At 43.2% G+C, this 22,858-nt stretch overlaps 1 protein-coding gene across 3 annotated transcripts in view; it reads left to right on the top strand.

Moving 5' to 3' along the window:
- Nucleotides 1-22,858, top strand: part of cdkal1 (CDK5 regulatory subunit associated protein 1-like 1) — a 1,149,347-nt gene that overhangs the window by 864,515 nt on the left and 261,974 nt on the right. The window lies entirely within an intron of this gene.

The raw sequence follows: 22,858 nt of genomic DNA, 5'->3' as shown, positions 1-22,858 counted from the left end.
GTGACTTTTTATAAATTCCAGTATTCCCCTACACATGCTGATTCAGGGTACCACATGTATGTGTTTATATCACAGTACTGTGAAGCAGGAAGTCTTCAAAGACTGATAAATTAGGACAAGCAAGCCCCTTAAGTAACACATGCCTGTTTTAGTTTTAGTTTTAGAGATACAGCACTGAAACATGCCCTTCAGCCCACCGAGTCTGTGCCGACCATCAACCACCCATTTTATACTAATCCTACACTAATTCTATATTCCTACCACATCCCCACCTGTCCCCATATTTCCCTACCTATACTAGGGGCAATTGCTAATGGCCAATTTACCTATCAACCTGCAAGTCTTTGGCATGTGGGAGGAAACCGGAGCACCCGGAGGAAACCCACGCAGACACAGGGAGAACTTGCAAACTCCACACAGGCAGTACCCAGAATTGAACCCGGGTCGCTGGAGCTGTGAGGCTGCGGTGCTAACCACTGCGCCGCCCTACCTGTCAAGTCATTGAAGTCACTTTATCATTTTTTTAAATTTATCTGGAGATCTCCCTTATCTGCTGTAACCTTCTATGTGTTTTTGTAATGATTAGAGATCAAAAAAAATCCAGATTCCTTCATGAATAGTGTCTATAATAAGAAAATGTATTGCAGATGTAAAAAGGGTTGTGTGAATGAAGGAACAGAATGTGGGAAAATGCATTCCATAAGTTTCAGTACGGATGCAGGGGATGACCTATCTTCCAAAAACTTCTTCCTTGCTATTTATATTCCAGATGTTCCCTCTAATAACTTAATCCAGTCACCCTACAGAATCTGTAACAGATTTCTTTTCAGATAAAATGACATTTTAATAATGTGAAATAAATGTCCTGATATGAAGGAGGTTTGGGTGCAGTAAAGAAATGTATTACATCTCAAGCATTGCCAATATAAATGTTTATACTGGATACAGACCATGTGGATTTTTTTAAATGACGTTGGGTATTGTATCATCCTTCCTTCAGAAGGTTGAAAAGAAATAAGTAGTATAATGTTAATTTGAACAAAAGCACTTGCAGGACGGAAACTCCTATTCTGTTTAACTAAGCTGATCCAATCTGTAATTTCTATAGTATTTGCTGATCTGTATAACACACCCTATGCCTGATGTTCTCCTGTGTCTGTGGCTTTAAAGTATATCTTTTGTGTATCATATCACATAACTCTACATAGATGGCATTATGATGCAAGGCAATAATCTAGTCAAATAGTTTGTTTATCAGCTGAAGTCAGATTGATTAGTCCAAAGAATTATCTGACAGATATCTAGTCGTTCTCATCTTAATTTCCAGAAATTTACTTTCATGTAAATATTTCATCAATCCATGACATGTTTTGATTTGTGGGTGAGAGCATTGATATATTAGGTTTCTTGCTATGACATAGCATGCAGTATGGGAGATGCAAATTGATAAAATTTGCTCTTTTCTCGCAGGGTTCATTTGGGCTAAGGGGAGGGATGGTACAAGTCCTGCTTAACTACTTGGTGGGGTCACTTTCCTAATTGGTTTGTTTGGCAATGGGTAGTTTGCTGTTGCTGGCTTATTTCTCCTTCTGTTTGACCTGCTTTCATCCCTGGGCATGGTTTGGGTTGTGAAGGGCAGTAGTTTGTGTTGAATGAGCTCCCAAGAAAGATTGTATTCAGCCTAAAATCAGCCACTAATTTTACTGCTGTGGGTTAGTGCAGACTTCTGTTTGACTTCAAAGGGTGGAGCTGTGCTATGTTTAATACTGGTTTGTTTCGAATGATGGATATGGAAAGGACTTGTCCTCCTCCAATATCATCTACCAAACTTCAGTAAACTGAAAGCAGTAACTGTGTGAGAGAACTGGCATTTTGTTACTGATAGGTGAATATAATTTTGTGTTAAACCAGTTGTTATTTGAAAAGAATGATTGCTGAAGAAAAAAAAATTCCCAATGCAAGCTTTAAAAAAAACTGAAATATATTAACACCCAAACAGGATTAAATTGAAAATCTGTGAACTGCGAACTTTTAAAACATAAAATGGCAATGAACAGAGAATGTGCAAAAGTCCAACTTTAGCATTATCCTAACAGTGATTTGAATCCTTTGAGAGAAATACATTGGGATGATACCTAAAAGCACTAATTTAAATGGCCAGTTTTCCCATTACAAGTAGGAATATTTTGCCATTGGGACTATAACAATGAGAACATTTTTGAAGCTTCTTGCATTGCTTCAACTGCAATTTTTTCCACAGCATATAATGTTTTATAATGGATAAAAAATATTGCACAGATCTCTGACATATCACATACATTGCACTCACGCTAAGGGCTGGATTTTGTATTCCCGCCACAGGGAGCGGTGGCAGGCGCAGAACTTGGCGGCCGTCCCTCACGGGACCCGCGCCGATGCGATTATACGGTGGGCAACCATTTTACATATTCACGGCGGCACACCCTCTCCCACCCCCCCAATCACGTGGCGGGGGAAGCAACACTGTTCACGGCGTCGAATGTTGGTGCCATTTTTAAAAGCCTGCCAACCCTGCAAACAGTACACCATAATGCAGAGTTCACCCCTTCCCCCATCTCGGTGGCGCCAGCTTTCCCTGGGTGGGAAAGTGAAGGCACGTAAGTGGCTCGTCACACTGAGGATTGGGAACTGAAGGTAAGATTGCTGTGGTTTATATTTTAATTCATGCAAATATATTATTTAAATATGCTAAGTCGGGTTGAATCGCAGAGTAGCGGAGGGGTTGCCATGGAGCTTCCCTGCCGCCGGGAAGATCAGGTCTGACAATCCTGGCATCAGGTTCTGTGCTGGCCGCTGCTACTCTGATTTTCTGATAATTAATGATAATGGAGGTGGTGATAGTGGAAGGGCTTGGCATAATTTTCCAGTCTTCCCTAGATATGAGGAAGGTGCCAGAGGATTGGAGAGTTGCAAATGTGACACCCTTATTCAGAAAAGGGTGTAAGGATAGTCCTGGCAAATACAGACCAGTTAGTTTAACATCAGTGGTGTGTAAGGTTTTAGAAACAATAAGCAGGGAAAAAAATCAACAGGCATTTGGAGTTAATTAAGGAGATCCAGTACGGATTTGTAAAAGGCAGATCATGCTTGACTAATCTAATTGAATTTTTTGATGAAATACCAGAGAACTTTGATGAAGGAAATGCAGTGAATGTTGTCTATATGGATTTTAAGAAAGCATTTCATAAAGTACCACATAAAAGGCTAGTTAACAAAATTGAGGCTAATGAAATAGGAGGGTCAGTATGCAACTGAATAAAAACTTATCTTATGGACAGGAAACAGAGAGTCGTGGTAAATGGTTGTTTTTCAGATTGGAGGATGGTAGACAGTGGTGTTCCCCAAGGGTCAGTGCTAGAATTACTGTTTTTTTTGTTATCTATAAATAATTTGGATCTTGGAATACAGAGCAGAATTTCAAAATTTGCTGATGATACCTAACCTAGAGGAGTGGAAAACAGTGAGGATGATAAGAACTACCTGCAACAGGACATAGATAGCCTAACAGAATGGGCAGACAAATGGCAGATGGAATTTGATACTGACATGTGTGAGGTGATGTATTTTGGCAGAAGGGATAGGTTGAGGCATTGTAGACTTAATGACGCAGTTCTAAAGAGTGTGCAGGAACAGAGGTGTATGAATATGAACTATGTTCCGATTAATTCCATGCATATGTATCAATCAAGTGTATTTTGAAATCTTGCTGCCATATTTTTATACACTATATTTTTAAATGCATTGTTATGCATCCTAGTTGTGGTTGGGCAGCACAGTGGCGCAGTGGTTAGCACCGCAGCCTCGCAGCTCCAGCAACCCGGGTTCGGTTCTGGGTACTGCCTGTGCGGAGTTTGCAAGTTCTCCCTGTGACCGCGTGGGTTTCCGCCGGGTGCTCTGGTTTCCTCCCACAGCCAAAGACTTGCAGGTTGATAGGTAAATTGGCCATTGTAAATTGCCCCTAGTGTAGGTAGGTGGTCGGGGAATTGAGGGGATGTGGTAGGAATATGGGATTAATGTAGGATTAGTATAAATGGGTGGTTGATGGTCGGCAGAGACTCGGTGGGCCGAAGGGCCTGTTTCAGTGCTGTATCTCTAAATAAATAAAACTAATTTTGTATTAGTTTTGAGATTATGTAACTTTTTTCATGGTTGAAAACATTATTCTCCCTTAATAATTTCATTTGTAAGACAAAATGATTTGAGCAGACCTTTTCCTAGAAACCACATGATCTGCTCAGAGGTGGCATTCCTGGAAAACATGCAACCCCTTATCTCTAGAGGACAAAGGGGCCATTTAATGGATGGCGCTGCCCTGGGTGTCTCTCACTTTAAGAAACCAATAAGAAAGTGATCACACACACCTGAGACCAATCAAAAGAACTGGGAGGGTCGTTCGGTTAGGGGTGTAAATTTCCAAGGAAGGGTTCAAAAAACTATGCCTGGTAGCCTTTGGCACATAGCTTTACTAAAGAAAGTAAAAGAAGTAAGAAGAGGCCAGAACTAGCGTTGATATGTGTCCAAGCGCCCAAAGGGTAAAGGCCGTGTGTGACTTGTATACTATCGCCTGATTGTTATGTATAATTTTGTTACTTAATATATCCTCTTAATTTGTTGCATTGGAACTACTGTCTGTAACTGTTTTGTCCAAGAACTCAAATAAGGTTCAACCTGGGGGTGCACGTGCGTCGATCTTTGAAGGTGGCAGGACATATTGAGAATGTAGTTAGCAAAGCATGTGGGATCTTGGGCTTCATAAATAGAGGCACAGAGTACAAAAGCAGGCAAGTTATGCTGAACCTTTATAAAGCTCTGGTTAGGTCCTAACTCGAGTATTGCGTCCAGTTCTGGTCACCACACTTAGGAAGGATGTAAGGGTTTTGAGAGGGTGCAGAGGAGATTTACCAGAATGATTCCAAGGATGGAGGATTTTAGTTACAAGGTTAGGTTGGAAAAGCTGAGATTGTTCTCCCTGAAGCAAAGGGGCCTGAGGGGAGACTTGATAGAGGTGTACAAGATTAGGACAGGCTTAGGTAAGTTGGACAAGGAAAAACTGTTCCCATCAGTTGATGGTACTAGGAGATACTGATTAGAGGTTTTAGGCCAGAGATGCGGAGGGATCTGAGGAAGAACCTTTCTACACAGAGAGTGGAAATGACCTGGAACTTTCTGCCCAAGAAGGTGATGGAGGCAGAGACAATCAATTATTTCAAAAGGAAATTGATTGGGCACTTGAAGGAAATAAACTTGTAGGGCTACAGGGATCGAGTAGGAGAGTGGGACTGACTGGATTGCTCTGCAGAGAGTGGGCATGGACTCGATGGGCCGCAGGGCCTCCTTCTATCCCGTAAATGGCTTTATGACCTTCAACAGGCTACTGTTCATTGTATAGGCTGCAAAATAACAACAAAGCTTTTCACACACTTTTATTTTTAAAGTTGGTATCCATAGAAATAACATTGTGCGTGTTTGATTTGTCATGATTTAAAAATGTATCCTAAATATCTTGTTTCTCCATTCCTAATTTAGATTTGCATAGCTGGCTTACGTTGAGTATTGGACAGTATAGAAAATACTGTTAATCTAATCGTGTTCCTTAATTTTAATATTTGTGCCAACACATCCTATCCTCCCCTGCGCCTTTAAGTAGTCATTTCTTTTCATTGGAGAAGCATAAACCTCAAGGTGATATGGTATTTAAATGATGAAGGGAATAGATTCTTATTGCAAGGATTGATTATTTGACACCTAGAGAGCATCAGAATAAAGCATGGAAAGATATAGTTTGATTAGATGCTAGCGAGGATTTCTTTTTAGTGAGTCACTGACCTCTGGAATAGATTACCAAAACATTTGGTAAAATGGGTTCATTACTATCCTTCAGAAGAGAGCTGGACGAGTTCCTGAGAGTCAAGGATATCTCCAATTATAGAAATAAGGGGGAAGTTACTGTTTATCCATTATTGCAGTCCCTAGAAGCTTGCTTGGTTTTCTTCAGGGGTTGGAGAGGAATTTTCCATAGGGTTTTCCTAAACTAGTGTCAAGACCAGGTGAGGAAGGGGTCTAGGGCACCCCTCTCAGCCTTTTTCTGGTTTGGCCGAAACAGGGTTTAACTTTTAAAACACAATTTTGTTTTTAGCTTCCCCTCAGTGAGTCCTTGCTCACTGCTCTCTCGTTGTAATTGTAAAGGAATCAATCAGACGGATTTTCTGAGGTTTAAACAAGAAAGGTGTATGTTTATTAACCTTAAAACTCTAACTCAGTTAAGCTGCTAAAAATATGCGATGTGACCACACTAGCATGCATACGCGATAAACACACACAAATAGATAGAGGAGGAGAAAGAATTAAAGGGGGAAGGTTTGAAGTAGTAGATGGAATTCAATTACTGGTTTTGGGTTGGATGTAAGGTCTTTGATTGAAGTTAAGTCTTGCAGTTTTCGTTGGGGCCCAGTGCACACTTTCAAACTTGTTTCGCTGGTACCAGAAGGCTGCAGGGTCTTCTGTCTTGAGGCTTAAGTTACTTTCGTGGGTCCCTGGAACTTTGTGTGAGAGAGAGAGAGAGACAGTGTAAAAGAGAGACCTTGCTTTTCTTTGGTCTTCAAAATGCAGTCTGTTTCAAAACTTTTCTGTCAGCACAATTCAATCAACTCCCAGGTTGGCCAGCAGGTTAGTCATATGACTAGCTCTTTGAAACAGCATCGCCTGTGAAGTTTGTTAATTCTTCAGAGTTTACTAGACACTCTCAGCTCTCAGTGGGGAGCGGGGGAGGTGGAGTGCTCTTAAACAGACAATGACTCTCAATGTCTTTTGATCATCACTATTGACAAAACCCATCTGGCTAATTGAATTCCATTGTCTCTCCATGCAACTGTATTTCAGAATGCAAATGTGCAAGCATGTTGTCAGCCACTGCTCTGTGGTCTTTTTTAAACAAGTTATGTTCAATGTCCAGTAAGCATTCAAATAGTGTCCCATATGACGAAATTAATATGTTTCCATTTGGCTGGTGTGGTTTCCGTCACACTAGTCTAATGTTTGGGGTTTTTTTCTCTCTCGCGTTAGCTTGCATGACTAGAACATTTCCCAGTCTGTGCTGTGTTACTTAATCTTGGTCTGTACACAGAAAAATATAAGGGTATGCAGAGAAATCAGGGAAATGGGACTAAGTGGATGGCTCTTTGTGAGAGCCAACACAAGCTCAATGGGCCGAATTACTTTTTTTTGTACTGTAAAATTCTGTGATTTCTATTCAGTGTTAAAATGGGTACATGTCACATCCATATGGTGGCAAAAATTACACGCAGCTCATTCCCCAAAGGGAAAAAGGGTCCATCAAACAATTTTTCCATCAAGATTGTACCTCTTTTAAATATAAAGTTATAACAAAAAAAATGTACTTAATCATTTAGACTTTGACAATTTGAGATAAAAAAAATCATGATGGTTTGAGATTTTAAAAAATCATGTTTGTTTATAGCCTTTTTATTTGGAATTTTTTCAGTTAATTTTCAATAAATTCATTGTAGTAGACTGCAACACAATTTTAGTAGCTCCTGGCTACATTCGATTAGATCAATCTATATAGTAATTAAGATACTTTCACTCCAAGTGTTAATATCTTGATACCTTAATACAAAACCAACTTAGAAAACGTTGGGCTGAATTTAGTGAACTTGCCACGGGTCCCAGCAGTGGATCTAGAAATGGGCGCCATTCCTGTTGGTCCTGTGGGTGGCCGCCCCACCACGATCACGCGGCAGGTGGCCATTTTATGTGATGGAGGCACGGGGCCATCCATAGAATCAGGATCACAAGCTGGTGAGAGCAATGCGCACACCCTCGAGCAGCTGGCTGAGGCTGAGACAGCCGAGCCATGTGAACACATGGATTCCTCCATCGAGAGGTTGGCACTCATGGAGAGCCAGATCCCACAGATGCGTGCAGACCTGCACACCATCGGCCTGGCCATGAGCTGGATGCAGCAGTGGCAAGGTGAGAGAAGGACAAGGCACCTAGAGTCTTCTCCAGCTCCTCATCCTTCTCTGGTGAGCATGGATGTTCAAGTGAACCTTGCAAGGGAGGAAGAGAGGCTTCTTTCCACAGCTGGGGGCTCCCCTCAGGGCACTTTCCGTGTGGACAGCGGCTCCTCAGCCCCTCCGCCAGTATGCACAGCTCCAGCAGCTGCGACACCTGAGGAAAGACCTGCCCCTGTGCAGGCCACCCTCAGGCAGCCAGTGGTTCCAGGCCTCAGACAGCCAGAGGACGGCCGCTGAATTCCTCCTAGGTCCAAGGGCAGCCTGATCAGCAGCCAGCCTCCAGCCCAACAGTTGTCACTGGATTCACACCTTGTAGAAGCACTCTCAAACGTACAAAGGAAAGCACCTAGCCAGACTTGGGGGTTCATGGGTATCTGACATCTGTTACGATCAGGTGAGGAGAGGTCGAAAGGCTCCCTTCTTGTCCCTCTCCTTGTTTGACTGCAACAGGGTTTATTCCATTTCAATAGTGAATGTGCTTACCAATTCAGTGAGTGTTTAACCCTTTATGTGCTATGATAATAAAAGAACCAATCGGGCAAGTTTTCTTGAGTTTAAACAAGAAAGAGGTTAGTTTATTGTACTTAAAATCTAAACCAGATCTAAGTAAATTAATAAAACTACGCTCCAACTTTCACACACACACACACACTTGAGAAACACACACACACTAATAGGTTACAGAATGATGAAGAATAGTTTGGGTTGGATTAGAGTCCAGAACAAGTAAAAATAATATACGGTCTGTGGGGTCTGCTAATTCAGTTGCCTTCCGGCTGAATTCATGGTTCCTAAGTGTCTGTCTGGTAGAAATGCACTTGTAGCTGGTCCACCTGGTTCAGGGTTTTCTTGGAGACAGTGATGTAGGTGGCTTTCTCCCCTGGGATCTCTATCTGTAGCAATGGTGGACTTGGATGTTCCGCAGTTCCAGACAGACTTGGAAACTTGCGATGATTCCTGAAGAGAGAGAGAGACATAGCCCCACCAGGGTCTTGCATGGGTTGGCTCTCAAAAGCTTGTTTGCTGTATGTAACAAAAACTTGAGTTTTACACAGACTGGGGGAGATTGTCACATGGTTCTCTCAATACCTTTTTTTAAAAGAGATCTTTTAAAGTCTAAAATCCAAATCGCTCTCAGGTTGTATTGTGTCAATGTTTACTGCCTGGAGGTACGTCTCCACTAGTGAATGCTCCAAGATGGCTTTGAATGTCCTGCTAACGAGGGTGATGCTGGATGATCTACTCAGTCCAAGTCATTGTCTTGGATCGGAGCCTTGTTAGACATGCATTTCCAATTTGATGTCCTGAAATATGAGGTGTTTCACTGCAAATTGTAGTGGCCATCTTGGCTGCCAGCTTTTTAAAAGTTTAATGTAGGTTTCCAACTGATGAATTAAAAATACTCATTCAGCATAGCGTGTTTTCTTGACACATGCGATGATTGATATAAAGTTCTTTTGGCAAAGCAATTAACGTTCATTGTGTTAAAGTGATCAGTCTATTATGCCTTAATTATGAGCTGTTAGCATCATCTTTCCCCTGTGGTGGAATGCCTATGAATGTATAGCCCTCATTTACATAGGATCTTCCATGGGCACTAGACCATTTTTCAGCTGGGTGAGAGTCAAATGGAAAGGAGACAGAGTGCATGCATTGAGGTAGTCTTTTTTGGTTTCTCTGTGAGTGGACCTCAGGGTAGCTGGAAGCAAGTAATTATGAGATTGTCTGTTGCCTCCTTGGCACGTCGCTCATCTGCCTAGTCTCTGGTGCAACGGTTTCAACATATGGTGCTGCTTGCTTCTCTCTCCCCTCCGTGCGTCCTCATCAGTGGAGGAGTGAGACTCGGAGATCTCATTATCATGCAAGACCTCCCCCTTCTGCTGTGCTAGATTGTGCAGAGCACAGCAGATCGCCATGAAATGTGAGACCCTTGCTCCACCAGATCGATCCAGGCACTGGAATCTCTTTAGCTGCCCAATGGCCTGCTCAATGGTCGCTTGACCAGAGCCGTGGCAAGTGTTGTATCTCTCCTTCGCTGCATTGAGACATCCTCACAGGCATAAGCAACCAAGTCTTCAATGGGTAGCCCTTGTCCCCGATAATCCATCCCTGAAGGCAAGCGGGCGGCCTGAAAAGCTGTGGCACCTGGGACTGTTGAAGTATGTAGGCACCGTGGCTGCTTCCGGGAAGCGGGCACACACCTGTAGGAAATGTTTACAGTGGTCGCAGACCAGTTGACTGTTGATGGAGTGAAAGCCTTTCCTGTTGATGAAGGTGGTTGGCTGGTCTGTTGGGGTCTTGATGGCCACATGCCTGCAATCTTTCACATCTTGCATTCGGAGAAATCCAGCGATGGCCCCAAATCTGATGGCCCTCTCGGCCTGACAGTCAGGGTCGGTCCAGTAGCGCATATAGTTACCAGCCCTCTTGAACAGGGCATAGGTCACCTCATTGATGCAGCGGTGGGCTGCTGCCTCTGAGACCCCACACATGTCCCCAGTGAATCTCTGGAAGGATCCAGATGCGTAAAAGTTGAGTGCCACGGTGATCTTCAGAGCCACTGGCATAGGGTTACCTCCAAATCCTATAGGTTGCAGCTCATCATGCAGCAGGGTTCATAAGTCGGTGACAGCCTCCCTGGAGGGACGTAGTCTTTGCTGGCAATCGTGCATTTGGAAGTAGTTGATCCGCATCCGGTACACTTTCTGGCGCGTGAGCCATTCTTGGCATGGCCAGCTGCAGCTGCTGTCTTCTGGAGCTTCACGGACAGGTGCATCTGCCTCTTGGCCTTGGTCCATCGGAGGCACCGCATCATGCCACAGGAGTCCAAAAAGACAGGGTATATGAGACCCATGTCTGGTTACCAATGAGCCTCCAGAGGAGCATCGATGCAGAGATGACCCTGCCTTGGCAACTGAGGTTTTGCTATTACTCCCGGCCAACTCCCCGGTGGCCCTCAGTGCCCTCCCTTGTTGATGGACAACCCTCTCATCCAACAGTATGGGCAACCACACATCTCACCCAACAAATAGATTGTTCGACAGATAGTCACCCAACCCAAGCTGCCTCCTCCTGCAGAGCCTCCGAGATCCTGGCCCACCCCCTCTGCTCCCTTGCAGAGCACGCACCACTACAGTCCGAAAGTGGCCTTGACAACCTCCTCTCTCTCTATGCAGTTCTGGTCATGGCTGCCTTCCCATCACAGCACTTAAGCTTCGCTCTGTGCTGCCAGCTGTCAACAGTTGTGAACCCAAAGGCATTTTAGTGCCACCCGTTGTCCACTTAATCCCATGCCCACCATTATATTTGTGACAAATGAAATGCTAATGTACTTAAAGTACTTAAAATGCAATCCTGTCGCGTTGGGCCATCAATTCCGCCTTGGTGCTTTCCCACCTGGCAAAATCCGGAGCCGATGTCACGATGCTGGATTTCTGGATGGGCGCTTCCGACACGAATCTCCGTCCCACTTTAAACAGCAGCACAAAATTCCGCTCATTATTTAAGTAATAATGAACAACAATAGTATATCTTTCTGGCCAGGGTCTATGAAAGAACAGGCTTATTTGTGAACTGCAGTGGCTTTATTTCCCAGTGCAAAGTTCACGATCACAGTTTCTCTTCTTTGTACCATTAATTTGCTTGCTGGGTCTGAACGTTCTATATATGTTACATATATATATGTTAAAAGCAGATTACTCTCAATTGTCACTGAAGTGCTAATGTCATGTTCAGTTGACATCGTATGAAGTGCTAGATTATCTTGTCCAAAACTTCACAGTCACGTTTGAAAGCAGCATTCAACAGATCAAATGCCATATTTTCAAATTGCATTTGTATCAATAATGCAATTAACTTGGTGGAAGTTCTCACTGAGGAGCTAAGGGACAAAAGTGTGCAGCAATGCTTTCATTATCATCTCCTTCACACACGTTCTTCAACAAGACGCTAAAGCATATTGAATTCTGAAGAAGGGTGCCCACTGGAAATGTTAACTAGATGGCGAGTGACCTGCTGAACCTGGATGTATTAAAGGTTAAAAAAATCCAACCCTGGCACTTAACATAAAAATTTCTGGCACTGATTATTTCACAATAAGTGAAAAATAAACTCAAATTTGCAGCCAAAATGTGCAAACTATGAGACCAACCTTTCTCATCTCTAAAATAAATTGTCCCCACACTGTCATTGCAAATCAAAGTAAAATGGCTGGATCGGCTAAATGGCATTAATACAGGCTTTCAAGAAGATCCAGCTGTTGCTGATGTTCTGCAGCAGAAGTGACAGCAAAATTAGCACATTCTCTTCTTCTTGAACATTTACATTTAGTCCATTAGCAGTGAATTTCCAAATCTTTTCTGACATTTTAAAAGAAGCAACTTCAATTGTGAATATGAAGGGTAAAACAATAACAGTACTCTGTCCTATTTAACTGATTAAAATGGCAATTATTTCTTTATTGTCTAGTTGTTCCTCAATTAAAAAGCATACAAGCTGTCAATTAACAGATTGCTCCTGTACCTATCATTTATTTTAAAAAATCACATTTACTGAACTACTTATCATTTAGTTATGTTAGCAATGTCCTTTTGAAAATAAAATAAGTTGATTTTATTTAAAATTGGAGCATAAATATTGCACAAATAACATATATAATCATAAATAACAATAAGTGTACTGCAATCCTGTCCTTTACGCCTCAGAAGTCACACTTATATATGCAACATTTATGTCAAGCTTCATCTGTTTAGCTGAAATTCCATAGGTACAAGAATCAGCCATTCAACCCCTGGAGCTTGTTCCGCCATTCAGTTAAATTTCCAGTGTCCTTTGTATGAAGAAGTGATTCTTGACGTTACCCTTGATTGGCCTCTCTCTAATTTTTAATTTTTTTGGACTCCTCCACTAAAGGAAATAGTTTCCCTCTCTCTACCCTATCAAATCCTTTAATCATCTTGAACTCCTCAATTTGATCACTCTTAATCTTCTATCCTCAAGGCAATATACCAACAATAAATTGCATTAATATAGCACCTTTAACATAGTAAAACATCCCAAGGTGCTTCACCAGAGCATTATCAAACAAAATTTGACACCGTGCTGTATGAGGAGATAATAGGACAGATGACCAAAAGCTTGGACAAAGTGACAGGTTTTAAGGAGAGTCTTAAAGGATAGCGAGATGGTGAGATTTTGGGAGGGAATTCTAGAGCTTTGGGCCAGGGCAGCTGAGGGCATGGCTGTAATGGTGGAATGATTAAAATTGGGGATACTCAAGAGCCCAGAATTGAAGGAGTGCAGAGATCTCAGAGGCTTGTAGGGCTGAAGGAGGCTACGGAGATGGAGAGGTACAAGGCCATGTAGGGGTTTGAAAACAAGGATGAGAATTTTAAAATAGAGATGTTGCCAGACTGGGAGCCAATTTAGATTAGTGAGCAACGGAGTGATGGGTGAACACGATTTGATGCAAGACCTTCATCTCTAATCTGGTCTCAGCTCTGGACTAGGAAGGGAAAACATCAGTTGGGGTTCCTATTTTAATTAGTTTCATTCAAATTTTTCTTTGTTGTGCACAACCCACTTGGTGGACTGCGTGGTTCCTTTAAGATGGCTGCGCAGGATGTTTGTTGTACTGTGTGGTGTGTTCTGGATTGCTGCACTGCCGCGCACCTGCGCAGTTTAGAAGGAGCATTGCTTTCATTCAAGAAGAATAGCTACTTGGATGAGGTACTGGAGGGCTGTCCATACTGAGAAACAATTTCCTTGCATGACTCAGTTAATACTGTTTTTTCTTGTGGACTTGATTGTACTGAAGGATCCTGAGCTCAGATACTGTGAAAGTAGTGTCTGAAAAAAACAGTGCAATTGTAAATGAGATGTTAAAACAAGGTCCCATCTCCCTGGCCTGGTACACAGCAGCTAAGGGATCATACCAAGGATGCAATTTCACTGTCCTAGCCAGTATTCTCTCAAGAACATGTTCTCAATCTTGTGCTTCACTCTTGGGCCCCAGTAAATGAGGTATGCAGTCTGAATTTTCTGCATTCATTAACTATCTCTAAGTCGACCTGTGGGCATCCTTTCTATTTGCCTACTTTCTCTTCAGACAACTTCTTCAAAGTTGTGCAGTATAAGCTGCCGTGTACACATTGAAACACCAGTGTTCTAGGTGTTGGGAAACCATTTGTTTATTTTCATTGATAGATTAAGTATACAAGACAGTTATCTGACTCAATCTTCCAGAAGGCAAATTTGTAATGCAGTAAAACTGAATTTTTGATTATACAGAATTTCAAGCATAGAAACAGGCCACTCGGCCCATCATGTCTACGCCAGTATTTATGCTCCACATGAGCCTCCTACCACTTCCATTGCACCCTATTAGCATATCCTTCTATTCTTTTCTCCCTCATGCACTTTTCTTGCTTTCCCTTGATGTGGCTATCTTATTTGTTTACTTACTAGATAAAAATATTCACATAGGGTTGTTTGTTAAAAATATATACATAATTACTTGTTAACACTAACTTTGCTGCTCTTCTGTTGGGTCAGAGACGTTACTCAGTGAGTATCTGAACCATCCACATCTCGAAACTTTTGGGTTCCATCCACAATTTGTGCTGCCTTAGCTGATCTCAGTTGGTGTATTAGGATTAGGCCCAGTGCCTCAGGTTTTAGTAAGGAGGGATTTGATTAGGGTTCCTGCTTATGATCACTATCTAGTAGCCCTCCTGGAAGGGTATTGTCACATCTCAGGCTAAAGAATTACACTTGAAGTTACAGATTTAAATCTAACAAAGATTTAGCAAGCTTTAATAAAAAGAGTTCCCTAGAGTTCTTGCTTACTGTTGTTCACTGTGGCTACAAAGCCTATCTGACCTTACAACAACCCCCAGGTCAGGTGTTTTCGCCACTTCCAAGTACCAAAGAATCTGTAATATTCAAGCCCACACATAAAATCATGACAGGTATGTCTGTGGATGCTTTTAGCTGCCTAGGCCCTAAACCCTGAAATTCCTTCCCTAAACCTCTTTGCCTCTTCTGGCCTCTTGCGCATCTCGAAATTCCTTCACTCCACCATTGGCAGCCATTACCACTGTCTCAGCCCCAAGCTCTGGAATTCCCTCCCTAAACCTCTCTGCCTCTTTACCTCTTTCCTCCTTTAAGTCACATCTTAAAATCTACTCCTTTGACCAATCATTTTGTCACTTGTCCTAATATCATCTTATGTGGCTTGGTGCCACACTGAGCGATAATATTCCTATGAAGCAGCTTGTGACATTTTACTACGTTAGACACTATATCAGTGAAAATCGGGTGAAAAGGCCTCTGCACCCAGCTCTTCATCTAAGCGACACTCCATACGAAATAGTGGGCTCTCACAATTCGAGGACTCTACCTTAACTATTGTATTTCACTTACAGAGCTAGTTTTGTTGGTGTGTAATGCAATTTACATTGCTTTAAGGTTCCAATTTTAACTGCAGATTTAAAAGTTTTCCTGGACTCTGAAACCCAGTGAATGTTTACTATGTATGATTTGGTATTGGCTCATAAGCATTCATAAGCTTATTTAAAAAAAAATTAAGTCAAGCCCTAAAGAACATACATATGCACATACTTGGCCTGGTACTTAAAATAATCAGGATAAACTTTAGAGCAATTTGTTTAAATTGCTTTTGTGGTTGGGGCTTGGCAGGAAGTAAAGAATAAATACAGTGCAAATTCTCTCTCATGTTTTTCCCGTCCCCTCTCATGATTTTCCCATCCTATCCTAAAGATGCTGATTGACTGACTGACTCTCTGCGGAGACCTGGTCATACACATGTCTGACCTCTCCCAGGTTGCCATTTGTCATGTTTGAGCCCAGACAGAGTGCTGGCAGGCTAATCAAGCTGGGTTGGCATCACAGCTGAACTCAATTAGATACTCACCCAAACGCATACTTTTCCAGATAAGATAAGAAACTGCAAGCCTGGTTGATTTTTCAGACTTGCTAATCCAGAGTCCGCAAAGTTAATTGTAGTGCCCCACTGCTCCTCCAGATTTCAGGTCATTTTAAGGAACCTATTGCTATGTCTCATGAAATGACAGAAACATAATGTGTTATGGTAACACAGCACATTACAGCACCAACACTTGGTAGAATTTGGATTATACATGCAATCCTCATGACCCCATTTCCTGATTTCATCCAGTTAACTGTATAGAAACATGAAGCAGAGCCCATATATTTTCCCACGACTCACCTACATGCTATCCCTTGGCGACCTCATCCAAAAACAGAACGTCAGGTTTCACATGTATGCTGACGACACCCAACTGTATCTCACCAACACCTCTCTTGACCCCTTCACTGTCTCTGAATTGTCAGATTGCTTGCCTAACGTCCAGTACTGGATCAGCAGAAATCTTCAACTAAATATTGAGAAGATTGGAGCTATTGTTTTCAGTCCCAGTCACAAACTCCATTATCTAGCCACTTATTCCATTCCTTCCGCTGACAACTGCCTGAGGCTAAACCAGACTGTTGGAAACCTTGTTGTCGCATTTGGCCCCAAGATGAGTGCCCGATCACAGATCCGCCCCATACTAAGACCGCCTATTTTCACCTCTGTAACATTGCCCGACTCCGCCCACCACAGCTCATCTGATGAACCACTCATCCATGCCTTTGTTGCCTCAACACTAAGGCACTCCTGGCCAGCCTCCCATCTTCCATCCTCCATAAACATAAGTTCATTCAAAAATCTGCCTGTATCCTAACTCACACCAAATCCTGTTCATCTTTCATCCCTGTGCTTGCTGACTTACATTGGCATCTGGATAAGCAGTGCGTCAATTTTAAAATTCTTATCCTTATTTTCAAAACCCTTCATGGCCTCACCCCTCCCTATCTCTGTAATTTCCTCCAGCCTTACCACCCTCCTAAATCTCTGCAACCTCCAGTTCTGGCCTCTTGCGCAATCTGATTTTACTTACTCCACCATTGGTGGCCGTGCCTTCTGCTGCCATGGCCTTAAACTCTGGAATTCCCTCCCTCAACCTCTCTGCCTCTCTACGTCTCTTTCCTACTTTAAGATGTTCCTTGAAGCCGACATCTTTGCCCAAGCAATTGGTTACCTGCACTATTATCTCCTTATGTGGCTCAGTGTCAAATTTTGTGTGATAATGCTCCTGTGAAGCATCTTGGGACGTTTTATTATATTAAAGGCGCTAAATAAATGCAAGCTGTTGCTGTCGAATCACAAGTAGAGCAGGCACAGCTTCAAATGTCTGGTTTCAAACTGGAAAAGCTAGGGACCTAGGAGAAAGGTTGTCCCGCCTCTTAGACAGAGATGGGACATCCTTTGTGGGGATCCAATTAAAGAATGGGAAAAGTGAAAGAGAAGAGGACTTACACCATCACTGAAACAAAGAGGAAAAGTCTGCACTGTCATTTGAAAATAATGAGCTCTGAGTCTCTGCATAAGAGGGCTGGGATTTTACTGAGCTCCCAATGTTGGGCTTCATGGTGGGGGGTGGGTGCTGGAAGAGCCTTCCGGCTGGCCCACCACAGAGCCTGACGCCGGGAATGCTGGGCCCGATCTTCCTGGTGGCGGTGAAGCTCCATGGCGGATGCTCCCCCACCATTGGGCGACAGAATCCAGATTAACATATTTAAATTAATGAAATAAATACATTTAAATAAAATCAACAGCAATCTTACATTCAGGCCACGATCTTCTGAGTGCCAGCCAGCACTCATGCGCTTTCACTTTCCCATCCAGAGAAAGCAGGCACCACCGTGATGAGGAAGGCAGGGAACTTGTGATTTTTAGTGCAGTGTTGTGGGGAACGGGCTGTAATGCAAATTACTAGTGTAGGGGAGGGTGGGAAGGGGAGGCCTCTGCACTTTGATTGGTTTATTGGGGGGGAAGGTAAGTGTTTTTGGGGGGAGTGGGAGAGGGTAAATGTTAAATTTAATTGTTATTGGGAGGGGAAGGAGCAATAGATTTATTGGCGGTACATTGGGGAGGAGTAGCCCTTTAAAAATGTAAATGACCTGGCAGGGCTAATCTGCCCTTTAAAAATGGTGCCAGCGCCTGTGCACAGGAAGCTGACACCATTGCCGGTGTTGGAGAGCCCGCCCCTGCATGTGATTGGGGAGGGGGGAAGCTCGACTGGCTCATTGTCCTGGGCTGCCATGAGGAACATTATGGCGGCACGCAGCCTGCACAATTTCTTCGTTCGCTGCCACTCCCAGCGTAAGAAGAAGAAAATCCTGTCGGAGGTGGGGGAGCAGGAGGTTATCATGATTGATGGCTCCATTCTTTCTTCATGCCAGACCTTCTGAAATTAAGATTACTGAAATAGCAGGATTTATGCACGGCTTAATAAACTAGATTTTGCTTGTGACCGTTTGCAGCTGTTAGTGAAGGGCTGTGACCTTTGTGAATATTTTTGTCTTATTTGTTTTTCTACTTTGAAGTGGTCATTTATTTTACTGGCTCTTCTACTGCAGCTTTTTATTTTATTGTCCTGTTTTGCAGAGAAAGCCTTGAGAAAAGTTTTCTGACTAGTGCAGAAAAATAAATTAGCAGTGAAACAACAGGAAAATGAAAGTGCCTGCCCATTAAACCCTGCTGAGTAAAGGAGGAGTGAGCCGATCTTGTAGTTGGAACCTGGTTTCCTCATCACTGCCCACCCTGTGCCCAGTGATCAAACGCAGTCTTTCGTTCACTGGTTAACAAATACAATAAGCAGCCCTGTAAAAGGGAAATCACGTTTTCCTGATGCCATAGGAAGTCGGCGAAAGGAAGTGCAGGCACCCAGACCTAAGACTACTCTCTTCACCCATATTGTTCAAACATTGCTGATGTCATCTGCATTGCTCAAGGGCATTTGTTTCAGAATTTCTTTGTGGTGTTCTCCAAACTGTGCAGTTATAGTTCATGAAGTCACATGGTAATTGGCCCAATTTTAAAATTAACTGTTCAGGAATGTTGTGGCAAAATTAATTTTATACATGTTTTACATTATTGGGCAAATGCTTATTTATGCACAAATAAACTACCAATGAGAAAATTGGGGCGTAAGGGTCTGGTGTAGAGTATTGCCCATTAGCTGTTAACTAAACACATTCCAGGTAGGTAGAAGTGGTATAAAATTAATAATGGTATATGTTGGTTGTAAGATCCTGTGAGTTTTGTTTCATTTTGGGTTCACTTACATAACAAGAGGAACTTTCTGTTTTTTGACTCTGTGTTACATGCAACATTTCAAAGTATATATAGCATAACACAGCTGCTTGGAGGTGACGTTAGTGTAGTGATTATGGCATTAGACTAATAATCCAGAGAATGTGATATCTCGGAAGCAATGTTATGTAATTCTATAAAATAGAACATTTACATATGAACTTTAAAGGGGAAGAAAGGTGGATAGTCGAAGGATCCTTTTGGGGTCATGGGTTAAAAGTTGTCCCTCTGTGTAGTCATGTTGTTCTAGTGGCAAAAACTCTTTGGAGGATGGGGTTAAGGCATATTGTTGGGAAAGGGAAGGGAGGGATGGGAGTGGAAGTGGGTGTGTGGGGGGGATGGGGGTGTATGTGTCACTATTGTTGCAAACATAAATGTTTCTTAATACCTGTATACTCTGGCTTGAATGACATATTTCTGAGAGTGGTTTGAAATAATGAAAGTGTGTTTCAACTGAGCTCATGTTCACTGCAACATTTATTTTAACTGTCAAAAGTTGGAGCTATGATTCACTGTGCTTAATAGTTCATAATTTTTCTCATCTCCTGGAAGTTGTCACAAGTTGATATTTGGGTTGGTAACCAACATCACATGATTCAGTACAATATATACAACTGAAAAACACATGTCTGAATTCTTTACTGGCTATATGAATGTCTGACTGTTCATCTATAAAGAAACAAACACTAAATTGTAAACCATGAAATAGAAGTGTTTCTAAAAAGACCCTTGTTCAATGTCACTCACTAAATCTGGAGCTTGAATAATGGCTTAACATGCTGACTGAGACTGCTAGCTTGCTAATTGTGCTATAAAGTTGCAAAGCTCTACTGTGTGAAGCAATATGAGCAACCTTATCATTTAATACCTCACATAGGACACACACAAGGTTTTTTTTTATACTTGAGCGTATTGCTGATCCCATCACTTGACCTGAAGATTTTCCTGCCTTTTACCAATATTTTTAAGTGAGAGTGGGTCATAGTGACTGAATAAGACAAATTCTGTTTTTAAATATTCGTCTCATTTTAATGTAATGTCCATATGGGGTGAATGAACTTGTATTAAAGAGTTAACATAAAAGTATATTGCAATTTAGGGACAAACAGTTTACCTGAAAGATGGTTGGACCTTCTATGAAGATCCAGTTTGGACTTGTGCAGGAAGGAGACAGGTTCAAGCACAAACATTTCCTCAAGCCGACCATATTGAGGTAATATATCTACTTTGAGTTCCATGTAAATCGAAGAACTTTTCACAGACCAGAAAATTAAATCCAAGATCAAGCTCCCTCAGATTTTTCCCCATTTTTTGTTCTATTTCAAAATCGAGCCAGCTTGGCAGATGGTTATAGCAAAGAGCAAATTGGTGGAAGCAACTCACTCCTCTTTCCCCCCACAATTGCAGCCTGTAATATATGTTATCCTGCTGACTTAACTCACTACTAGTTTGACTCTGCTGGCTGCATATAAAAAAGAACATACAAATTTACAGTTCTGTAATATCTTTCGCATCTTTTTAAAAATTCATTCATGGATGTGGGTGTCGCTGGCCAGGCTAGAATTTATTGCACATCCCTAATTGCCCTTGAGAAGGTGGTGGTGAGCTATCTCTTTGAACCGCTGCAGTCCGTTTGGGGTAGGTATACCCACAGTGCTGTTACGAAGGGAGTTCCAGGATTTTGACCCAGCGACAGTGAAGGAACGGCGATATAGTTCCAAGTCAGGATGGTGTGTGACTTGGAGGGGAACTTGAAGGTGGTGGTGTTCCCATGTATTTGCTGTCCTTGTCCTTCTAGTTGGTAGAGGTCACGGGTTTGGAAGGTGCTGTCTAAGGAGCCTTGGTGCATGGCTGCAGTGCATCTTGTCGATGGTACACACTGCTGCCACTGTGAGTCGGTGGTGGAGGTGGTGAATGTTTGTAGATGGGGTGCCATTCAAGCGGGCTGCTTTGTCCTGGATGGTGTTGAGCTTCACAACATCAAAAAGGCTTCACAGCCGTGAATTACTTTCCAGAAGTCTAATGGCTGGAACGTAAGCAAATGCAGCAGCCAATATGTGCGCATCTTGTTATTATCTACGAATAGTACAATGGAATCTTTTTATGGCTAGGTGAGAGGGCAAACAAGGCCTTTGCTTAATATTGCATTCAAAATATGGCACCTCTGATAATGCAGCACTCCTTCAGTGTTGCACTGACTTGTAAACCTGGATTTTGTGCTCAGGTTTTAGAACAGGGCTTGAAACCATGACCTCTGACATGGGTGAGAGTACTACCACTGACAGCAGTACTCCTGTCTCGCTGCCTCCCTGTTCTCATCTTCAATTCCACTGGCTGCATGCACTCCTTTCCTGCTCCCATGGTTGCATGTACTCCTCTCTTGCTCCACTGGCTGCATGCACTCCTCTCTCGCTCCACTGGCTGCATGCACTCCTCTCCCGCTCCACTGGCTGCATGCACTCCTCTCCCGCTCCACTGGCTGCATGCACTCCTCTCCTGCTCCACTGGCTGCATTCACTCCTCTCCCGCTCCACTGGCTGCATGCACTCTTCTCCCGCTCCACTGGCTGCATGTACTCTTCTCCTGCGCCACTGGCTGCATGCACTCCTCTCCCGCTCCACTGGCTGCATGCATTCCCCTCTCGCTCTGCTAGCTGCATGCATTCCTCTCCCGCTCTACTGGCTGCATGCACGCCTCTCCCACTCTACTAGCTGCATGCATTCCTCTCTCGCTCCACTGGCTGCATGCACTCCTCTCCCGCTCCACTGGCTGCATGCACTCCTCTCCCGCTCCACTGGCTGCATGCACTCCTCTCCTGCTCCACTGGCTGCATTCACTCCTCTCCCGCTCCACTGGCTGCATGCACTCTTCTCCCGCTCCACTGGCTGCATGTACTCTTCTCCTGCGCCACTGGCTGCATGCACTCCTCTCCCGCTCCACTGGCTGCATGCATTCCCCTCTCGCTCTGCTAGCTGCATGCATTCCTCTCCCGCTCTACTGGCTGCATGCACACCTCTCCCACTCTACTAGCTGCATGCATTCCTCTTCCGCTCCACTGGCTGCATGCGTTCCTCTCCCGCTCTACTAGCTGCATGCACTCCTCTCCCGCTCTGCTAGCTGCATGCATTCCTCTCCCACTCTGCTAGCTGCATGCATTCCTCTCTCGCTCTGTTGGCTGCATACATTCCTCTCCTGCTCTATTGGCTGCATGCACTCTTCTGCTAAACTCTCACTGATTTTGCATTATGTTTTTAAGTCAGAGTAGAAATAGCAGGATATATCTGATGAATAAATGGCTGAAGAGATGGTGTGAGGGGGAGGGTTTTAGATTCCTGGGGCATTGGGACCGGTTCTGGGGGAGGTGGGACCAGTGCAAACTGGACGGGTTACAGCTGGGCAGGACCGGGACTGATGTCCTAGGGGGAGTATTTGCTAGAGTGGTTGGGGAGGGTTTAAACTAAAATGGCAGGGGGATGGGAACCTTTGCAAGGAGTCAGAGGAGGGGGGATCAAAGACAAGAACAAAAGACAGTAAGGGGAATAAG

This window comes from Heterodontus francisci, chromosome 2, assembly GCF_036365525.1.
Source record: "Heterodontus francisci isolate sHetFra1 chromosome 2, sHetFra1.hap1, whole genome shotgun sequence".
NCBI classification, from domain to species: domain Eukaryota; kingdom Metazoa; phylum Chordata; class Chondrichthyes; order Heterodontiformes; family Heterodontidae; genus Heterodontus; species Heterodontus francisci.
The sequence above is the reverse complement of the archived record's forward strand: the minus strand, read 5'-3'. Positions and strand labels throughout refer to the sequence as shown.